We start from the raw sequence: 8,628 nt of genomic DNA on the forward strand, positions 1-8,628 counted from the left end.
AATAGAACTGCCCTCAATTAGAGATAAGCAAGCAGGAAAAAACACAGCAGGTAACCTATGCAAAAAAGCACCTACAAAAAAGCCCACAGTAGATAAAAGATGAATGAAGAGAATTCTTCTGAAATTTTACTCTAGGAAACAGAAGAATGGCAAAACCTTGGACTAGTGAGGAGCTGGTGCTCAGCCCTTTCATGCTCGGCTGGTGGTGACATAAATTGATCCAGCCTTTTCAGAGTGCACAAGGATGGAAAGAATGCACGTTTTAAACAAGTGCACCTTTGACCCAGCAATCCCACTTCTTGTAATTTTCCTCAAGACAATAATTGCCAATGCATACAATGATCTAAAGACGAGGATTTCATTTCAGTTTTGTTTGCAATAGTGAAAAATGGGTGTTCACCTAAATAGTCATGAATAGGGCTAAATCACTGGTTAAAGAAATTGTGGCACATTTATATAGATAATATATAAATGATAATGTAAATCTTTATTTGATGACATGGAAATTTGCCTATGACACATGTAACTGAGTGCAAAAAGGGAGACAACGGAACAGCATGATCCCATTTGTATAATGTTTTAATAGGTGCACAAAGAGAGCTGTCTGGAAGGATGTTCACCCCAACAGTTGTATTTTACTTTATTCTTTGTATATTTCAATATTTATAATGAGCATGAATTTTATCAGAATAAATCTCTTTTCAAAACAAAGGAAGAAAAAATGTGGTAGAATTCACTCCATCTACCAGATGTGATGAGATCCAGCGTTGACAAGTGGAAAATGGCAGTTACTGTGGGGAATCATAAAGAATGACATAAGCATATGTTAAACAATCTATTTCAATTTAAAACATGTAGATGAACACCCATTCACTGTTTGGTTTTTTTTTTTTTTTTTTGATTTAAGGAAAGACATTTTATTTTTCTGTGTCATAAACCTACAATCTGAGTGCAGGATTCTTCTAGATCTTTCTCCCTAACATTTGTCTATATTTAATTTGATACTGATTTTAAACTTACCTTTAACGAGTCAAGATTCATTCTGTTATTTCTCTTCCTTGCTCGCGTCTAGATTAAGAACAGAAAAGTTGGAAACTTGCTTTCTCAACCTTCTCTTTAGCAAGGGTGGCCATTTAACAAAATTCTGGTCAATGAGGCATTGGCAGTCTACTGAGGGTTTCTGGGATTGTCTTAGCTTTCAGCTTCCATTTTAGCTGTCCAGTCAGTTACCACCATTTTATTCCGTTGTTCCTATTTCCTTACTTCTCATACCACTGGATCTGGGCATTGCTGGCTTTGCCAGACATCGCTGTAGATTCTGTAGGACTCCTTCACTCCACTGCATTAATTGGAAACGGGCATTGCATCTGCTGGGCACTGCTGTAGTGTGCATGCATGATTGCTGCTGCTCCTGAACACTGTCCCCTCTGCCATGTGTTGCTGCCACTACCATCAACACCACTGCCAACATCCCAGACCTCAAGGTGTTAAAGCTGTATAGAGGTCTACAGTAAAATGGGGAGAAAGTGAGAAAGTGCTTCTACCCCTTGATACACCACACTCTGTTAAAGGATCGATACCCAAGTGAGGGCTGCTCATACCCTTCTGCATCCCTGAGTATCTAGCAAAAGAGTCCTTTCCTTTTAACTTACACTATTGCTGTGACCCGAGCCACGGGAGACTGGCTGGGCAGGTGCGAGCGATGGGTACCCAGCTATATTTGGAATTTCTTCTCCTCCCTGAAACCCAAGTCTCTATTAATGAACCAGCTTGGTATACTTGACTCCTGCTGAGTGAATTCTCTCCGAGCAGACTCTTCAACCCCTCATGCTCCTCACAAACTCTCTAGATGTGTTTGGAATTTATTGGTGAGGACATTTACACCCAAGTGGTGCCTCGCATTGCAGGTGTTGGGTGGGGGGAAGGCAGGAGGGAAGCAGGTAAAGATTCCTAGGTGTTTTTACTTTTAAGTAAATAAGTCTTATTTTATAACTATAAAATGAATACATACTTTAATGAAAAAAATATAAAATACATAGACAGAAAGACACCATGAAGAAAATGAAACCCACCTATAATCCCACTACTTAGAAATAATCACGAATAATGTCCTGATGGTTTGCACTCCTCCATTGTTTCACACTGTTAAGATCACCCTGTTTATATAATTTTACAGGCTGTTTTTTAATGACTCACCATTTATCATAAGCATTCTCCCTTGACACTAAATATTATTTATGAGCAATCTTAAATGGTTACATATTATCCAGTGGTATACGTAATAGTCAGGAGTCTTTTGATTGAAAGTCACAGAAACCTACTCAAGCAAGTATAAATTTTTCTTTAATGTAAGACATTTGTAATGAGGATTCAGGGATGTTTCCTGGAAACTAGAGGTACAGATGCAGCCAGACCTCAGGACTAGGTTATGAACAGACACAAGACCTAGAGCATAGGGAAACCAGGAAGCCCCTCCCTTCAACTTACTATTGTTTCCTTTTGTACTTCTCCTCCAGTGTCCCCTGTTTTTATAGACTGGCTTTTACAGGAACGTGGCCCTTGACTGCTCCTGAGTTTACATATCCAGGAACTCCAGAGAGAAGCTGATCCCTCACAGTTCTAGTTTCAGTCATTTGGGAAGATGCGCTGATTGGCCCAGTTTTGATCAGGTGCTGACTTTGATCCGATTAATGGGAAGAGGGACCAGGGTCATTTGGTAGGAAGCTGGCTCTTCCTATTGAAATGAATGAGAAGGGTGAATAGTGAAAGCTGAAGGGGATTCCAGAATGCTGAGACAGGCAGTCGGTCAGACAACCTGTGTGGATATAGGTTACCCTATAGACAGAGGTTCTATAGCTTATCAAACTGTTTCCTCAGTTGTATTAATCCACACCTGCAAGTAGATTCTGAGTTGGGGCTGAGGGGTACATTACCTCACTCCAATCCCCAAGAACATACAGTTTCCAGCTCCTGCCTACCCAAGATACCAACTTACTCTTATAGATGGGTGTTAGTGGATCTGACAGACAGAACACTTCTAACTTATCAACTCGCCTCCAGACCCAGGCAGGAAGATTTCGTGTGCAGCTCTCCCTTCCTGGCAAAGCTTCAATTTGCCCATAACATGAGAAGCCTTCCATTCAGTAGAGTTAATGACTGGTAAAGTTTAACAAAGTAAAGGAAATACATCTTTCCACCACGAATAACCAGTCCGCTGCAGGGGCTAATTGTGTCGGAAATAAGGCTTAGATTTTCAAAGGAGTTGGATGGTTTTATGATCATTAATAACATTCCCAGTTATGCATGTGTGGATTTCATATTTCATGGTATAAGCTGGTTTCCTGGAGGGGTCAGAAAGCCTATTTTCTAGAATTACACTAGTGGGTAGGTCCATTGTCAAAGACTTTTACCTTCTTCTGAAGCATTGATTGTTGGCCACTGACTTGATGAAACGATAAGAAATGAAACAACAAAGCCCAATGTATTTATACGTTCTTGGGCTTGTTTCCAAGGTCTCGCCAACTTACTATGAACCTTGGGAAAAGCTCTGGCTCGATGGTCCTAGCTCCAGGCTGGGAGCAGGCAAGGGCAGGTATTGAGGCCAGTGTCTATTGATGCCATTCTGATTTCCACAGATTGACAAGTAAGGGAATTTTCTGCCTCATACAGGAAGGAATCTTTCCCTGCCCTATCAGTAAGCTCCAGGGGCAAGGACTGGCTCGTGTATCAGTGCCTTTGCTACATGGGAGGCTGGCAAATGCAGCCCTCAGGTTCCCTCCTTGACACCTTCCTGTACTGGAAGGCTGGCTTGGGCAGCAAGAAAATATTTCTGTTGGGTGGGCAGCCATGAGTGTCTTCCACCCTACTGTGCACAAAGCCTGAGGTTAGGCTTCATGGTGAGATCCCAAACAAGTACAAACTGTGGTTTCTACGTGCAGGAAACTCAGTATCTGTTAAGTGCAATCAAAATAATAGTGTTGACTCTGTGTTAGAAAAGAAGCAAAAAGATGAAGAGACCAGTATGTGCTGCAATAGTCTGAACAGACTTTGGGAGGTGGTGGGGATGTAGCAAGAGCCTGGAATGGATGGTGGGATTTTAAAACTGGAGGGCATTCCAAACTGGGGAAGCACGCATGGGCTAAGACAATGGAGCACGAAGACAAGACTGCTGTATACCCAGGGCACCACAGGATGCAGGCAGCTGGCTGGGTGCCAGAGGCTCCCTGGTTCAGCCTGGAAGGAGGCTGTCCCCAGAGAGCAGCTCTAGGCCTCAGGGCCCTGAACAGTGGGACAGAGAATCTGTATCTCTGAGTGCAGAGGTCTCTTGAGCAAAAAGGTGAGCTGACCAATGGCAGGGCTGTTTTAGGAAGATGAATCTCAAAGTATAGTGTAGGGCTAGAGGGGAGAGAGTGCCTTCAAGAGATAGGTTAAGAGTCTGTTGCAGTGATCCATGTACAAGGGGGGCAAAAATCCCTGTGCCATGTCCTGGAACTGCAAGGCCAGGGTTGCAGATGAGAAATAAGGTTTCTGGTTAGGGTCAGGGGTAGGAAACTTCAAGGGACAGACAGGGCTAACTGGTTATTCAGGAGGTCTGAGCCTGGGAGGAACAGCCTTGGGGAGGAGCCAAGGGAAATCCCAAGATGTATCCTCGACCCTATGATAGTACTATGGGGCCAGAGAAGTGTGTAGCTTGGGAGAGCTGCCATGAGACCCTGGACTTTGGGGACAGCCTCAGGATGGCAGCAGGGGAGACCCCTGCACTGCTCAAAATCCAGTGTTCCTGAGGTAGACTTGCTTGGACACCCCCTTGGAGCGTCTGCGGGCTCAGCCAAAGGAGTGAATCGGGACTGGTTGACCATCAGACCAGGGCAGTGGCCTTGTAATACAAGAGGATAGGAGGTACCTTGAGTCTCTCCCCTCTGGACACATCGTAGGACGGAGTACAGAAACATAGCCTCTCAAAAGGAAACCATCCACCAGGTATCACAGCGGACCCACAACAACCTCTAGGAAAGACGCTTAGTTATAATAAGGGGAAAGGGGACCCAGAGAGCAGGGGGGCTCTGACAAGCAGCCACCCAGAAAATAAGTCTCGCTGCTGCCTTTCCAGCACTTATCCACCAGTGTGGGTGCTGGAAGGTTGAGCCTGTGTTTGCCAGCTCAGACCCCATTCTGCCAAGAGACTCACTGGTCCAGTAGAGTAAGCAACTGGCTTCTCTTTCTTAAATCCCATGTTGCTCTGGATAGGAGTTTCCCCTCTCTCTTGGCATCCTGCCAGGACTTTATGCTGGGGCAGCCAGAACCAGGCCTCCTGGGACCCACAGAGATCATGGGTCACATTAAGGACCACAGCTGTACTGAGAAGTGGTGACCGGCTCCCTGGCCTATGAGCCTTTGGGGCGCCATCCCTTCTCTTGAGGAGTCTGGTTCTTGTCACTGTGTGTGTCCAGAGACTTCTCTTAGGCTCCACATGGCCTGCCCTTGGCCCAGCATTTGGGAGAGAGGGGGCTTAGATACCCCCTTTGGGCACACAGCTCACCATGGCACTCAGAATTCCTGGCTGGAACTTGGCATAATCAATGTATTCATAAGCTTTAATAATAAGACCAGAAAATTGGAGCACACTGGCTTTCAACGCTGGTTATACATTGTAATCACCTGGTACTTTGTGTTTTTAAATTCTGATGCCTAGACCCCTCCCCCAGAGATTCTGATTTCCTTGGTCTAGGATGTGCCTGAGCACCAGGATTTTTAAGACCACTGTGCAACCAAGAATGAGAACACCTGAATTAGAGAGACTGAGAGAAAAGCACTTCATCTACCATGAGCCCAGGTGATTAATCAGGGCAACCATCCTCCATGTGGTGGCCCAGTAACCTGTGCTCCTTCATCTTTTGGCCCTGCCAGCCTAACACAAGGCTGGTGGTGGTTCTCTAAGATCACTGCAGCAGGGAAAGAGAACATTGGAAGGGCTCACACCATCAATTAAATGCCTCGGTCTAGAAGCGACCCATGCCACTTCCATTGACAACCAGTGACCAGAGATGGTCACACAGCTGTGCCTAACTGATGGGAAGCTGAGAAGGATCATCCTTGTGGTGCCAAAAGAGAGCAGAGCTGGGTCTGGGTGAGCACTAGAAGTACTCCCCCACAGAGGGCCTCTCTAATCACACAGGCACCATGCAGGGGCTCAGTGCTCAACGAATAGAGAAAAATGGGGGTGGAGGACGCCCAGAGAGAGTAAGGAGGAAAGAAGAAGAGAGAAGCATGGTAGAAATCTATAGAAAGAAATTAGATCCAGAACCCAAAACCAGAAGGCCCCAGGGCGCAGCCAGTGGTGTGTGGGAGCTGGCTCACATACTAGTTCATGAGAGTCAATTGCTAAATATTCAGGAGTTTAGCAAACTAGTTAAACACGGATGATTAAAAATTATGTAAGCTTAGTGGGGTACCTGGGTGGCTCAGTCGGTTAAGCATCTGACTCTTGATTTTAGCTCAGGGCATGATCTCGTGGTTCGTGGGATCGAGCCCTGCATCAGGCTCTGTGCTGATGGCAAGGAGCCTGCTTGGGATTCTCTCTCTCCTCTCTCTCTGCCCCTCTCACCCCACAAATAAATAAATAAACCTTAAAAATATTTTAAAAATTTAAAAATTGTATAAGCTTATAAGTAAACTATGTCAAAGACAAAGGGCACAAATACTCAAAATACATCACTTCCTAATTCTCTGACTATATTTCACTATTATCTATGTTCTTGGAGTTATTTCCATCTATTACAGAGCATGGCGTGCTACTGAACACCTCTTCCCAAGTCCATCCAGAGACATGATTTGGCAGTTGGTGGGAGATTTTAGTCCATGGCAGTCAGCAAGTGCTACAAATCAGAGCTTTTGTCCACGAAAGAACTGGTGGTTGAACATTTATCAGCCTGGGTCCAGCCTTCCTTCCCCAGTGCATCAAAACTGGGAGGTTCTGTGAAGCCAGTAAGTGTGCTCTGTCCTCTCCAGAGCAGTGCTGGGGCAAGAAATTTCCATTTGTCACCAGTGACTGGTTGAAAGCAGGGAGTTTAGGGAGTACTGATGGGTGAGCATTTCCATTTGGAGAGCCTATGGGAATGGGCTGCGGGGTCAGCAACCCTAAATGGTAGCATTTTGCAAATACAGACGTTCCCTTCCATGCGTGCAAAGCGTGACCCTCACTCAGAAGCCTAAACCATTGTTTGCTTCCAAGGAACCAAAGGCTGGTGCTGAATAGTAATAATCACCTGCCAGGAGCCTATTGACCAGGAGGACTGCCTGCTGCCTGTAACTCCTGGTAACAGGGAGCCCTTCAAGAGCCATCTCTGTGCTGGCTCCAAAATGCGATGGTGGTGTCTTTCTCTCGAAGCATTTTTACTGGATCTCTAAGACAGTAGCTGCCGGAACTGAAGCCAGCGCTGGCAATATGAACCACGAGAGGCCCGAGTTTATTTGGCCAACTCAGAATCTAGCTGTATGCACATGGGGCTTGTTTTTATAGCCGCTGTAAAAATTCTCCTTACACTTGCTACTTCACTTTCCCCTGAAGCCCAGGGCCCTCTCTCCTCCCCCTCCGTACCCAGCTCAGCCATTACCGGCCACTTACCCTCCAGTGTTCAGGGCCCCTTTTAAAGCACTATTAGATGTCTGGATGGTTTATGGATCTCTGGGCTTCTGACTCCATGGACCGCATCACTCTAAAAGCTGGACCATCAGACACAGTTGCAGAGGGAAACGTTGGAGGGGGCGGTGCGTGAGTTTAGTCTCTAATGCGTGAATGTATTACACCAAATGGATGGAAATGCTACACTGGCAATTTTTGCTTCTTTATAGGCTTCTGATTTTTAAAAATCAATTAGCACGTTTTTACTTATATTAACTCAGCCTCAGGATCTTCACATTTTGGAATCACTGCTACTCCAGTGGCCAATTAAGCTTGTTCTAACCTCCATCCCACATACCATAGAACATTTACTGCTCTTCCCAGAATTTACGAGGGATCCCAAGACGTTTCACATTCTCCTGGTTACCTCACCTCAAATTCTTGATCCCTCTGAATTCCTGAGACTCCCTTGTCACCACAGTAACCATTTTACATTCTCTTTTATTTTCTAAAACTCTACTGTCAGAATGTTCTACACGTAGCAGACTTGTTTGTCTAAAGGCTTGGGGAACTAAGGGGTCTATGGGATAATACTGAGCAGGAAGCCTCTGGGATCTTAAAGACCTGGACCATACCCACCACCGGGCTGTCCCATGGCCAGTCTTCTCAGTGGGCTCCAACACCGGCCATTCCTTGGGCCTGCTCTCTCTCTCTCTCTCTCTCTCACTCACTCACTCTCCCCTTTCTAGATCTTTCTCCCATTCCAGGGCCTTGGAGACTCTCTCTGGCAAATCTTTTCACAGGAATCTAGCCTTTTTTGGTTTCAATTTTCTTCCATTTAGACAGTCTTGTTTAGAACCTAAGAGCCCACTAAGGAATGCCCTAATCAATAGGGGCACCCACCCCAGCCAGCCGTCCTGGGCTGACACGCCTCTCAGCACGAAGTGTTGTTGTTTTGAAGTTGTTTTGACATGTTTGGTTTTTAAATTTTTCCCTAAGAAGTACCT

General features: G+C 45.4%; 1 long non-coding RNA gene across 3 annotated transcripts; it reads right to left on the bottom strand.

The window, feature by feature from the left end:
• Window positions 1-561: 561 nt before the first annotated feature.
• Window positions 562-8,065, bottom strand: LOC122239212. 3 transcript variants are annotated; one of them, XR_006218166.1, is made up of 5 exons: window positions 7,980-8,062; window positions 7,625-7,722; window positions 2,488-2,734; window positions 1,021-1,068; window positions 562-791 (listed from the first exon to the last, which is right to left on the bottom strand). It is a non-coding gene; the product is annotated as an uncharacterized LOC122239212 (long non-coding RNA). The 3 variants fall into 3 exon arrangements; XR_006218164.1 differs by lacking the exon at window positions 7,625-7,722 and having other exon boundaries at window positions 7,980-8,065; XR_006218165.1 differs by having other exon boundaries at window positions 7,625-8,038.
• Between the last annotated feature and the right edge of the window lie 563 nt (window positions 8,066-8,628).

Source organism: Panthera tigris, chromosome B3, assembly GCF_018350195.1.
Source record: "Panthera tigris isolate Pti1 chromosome B3, P.tigris_Pti1_mat1.1, whole genome shotgun sequence".
Lineage (NCBI taxonomy): Eukaryota > Metazoa > Chordata > Mammalia > Carnivora > Felidae > Panthera > Panthera tigris.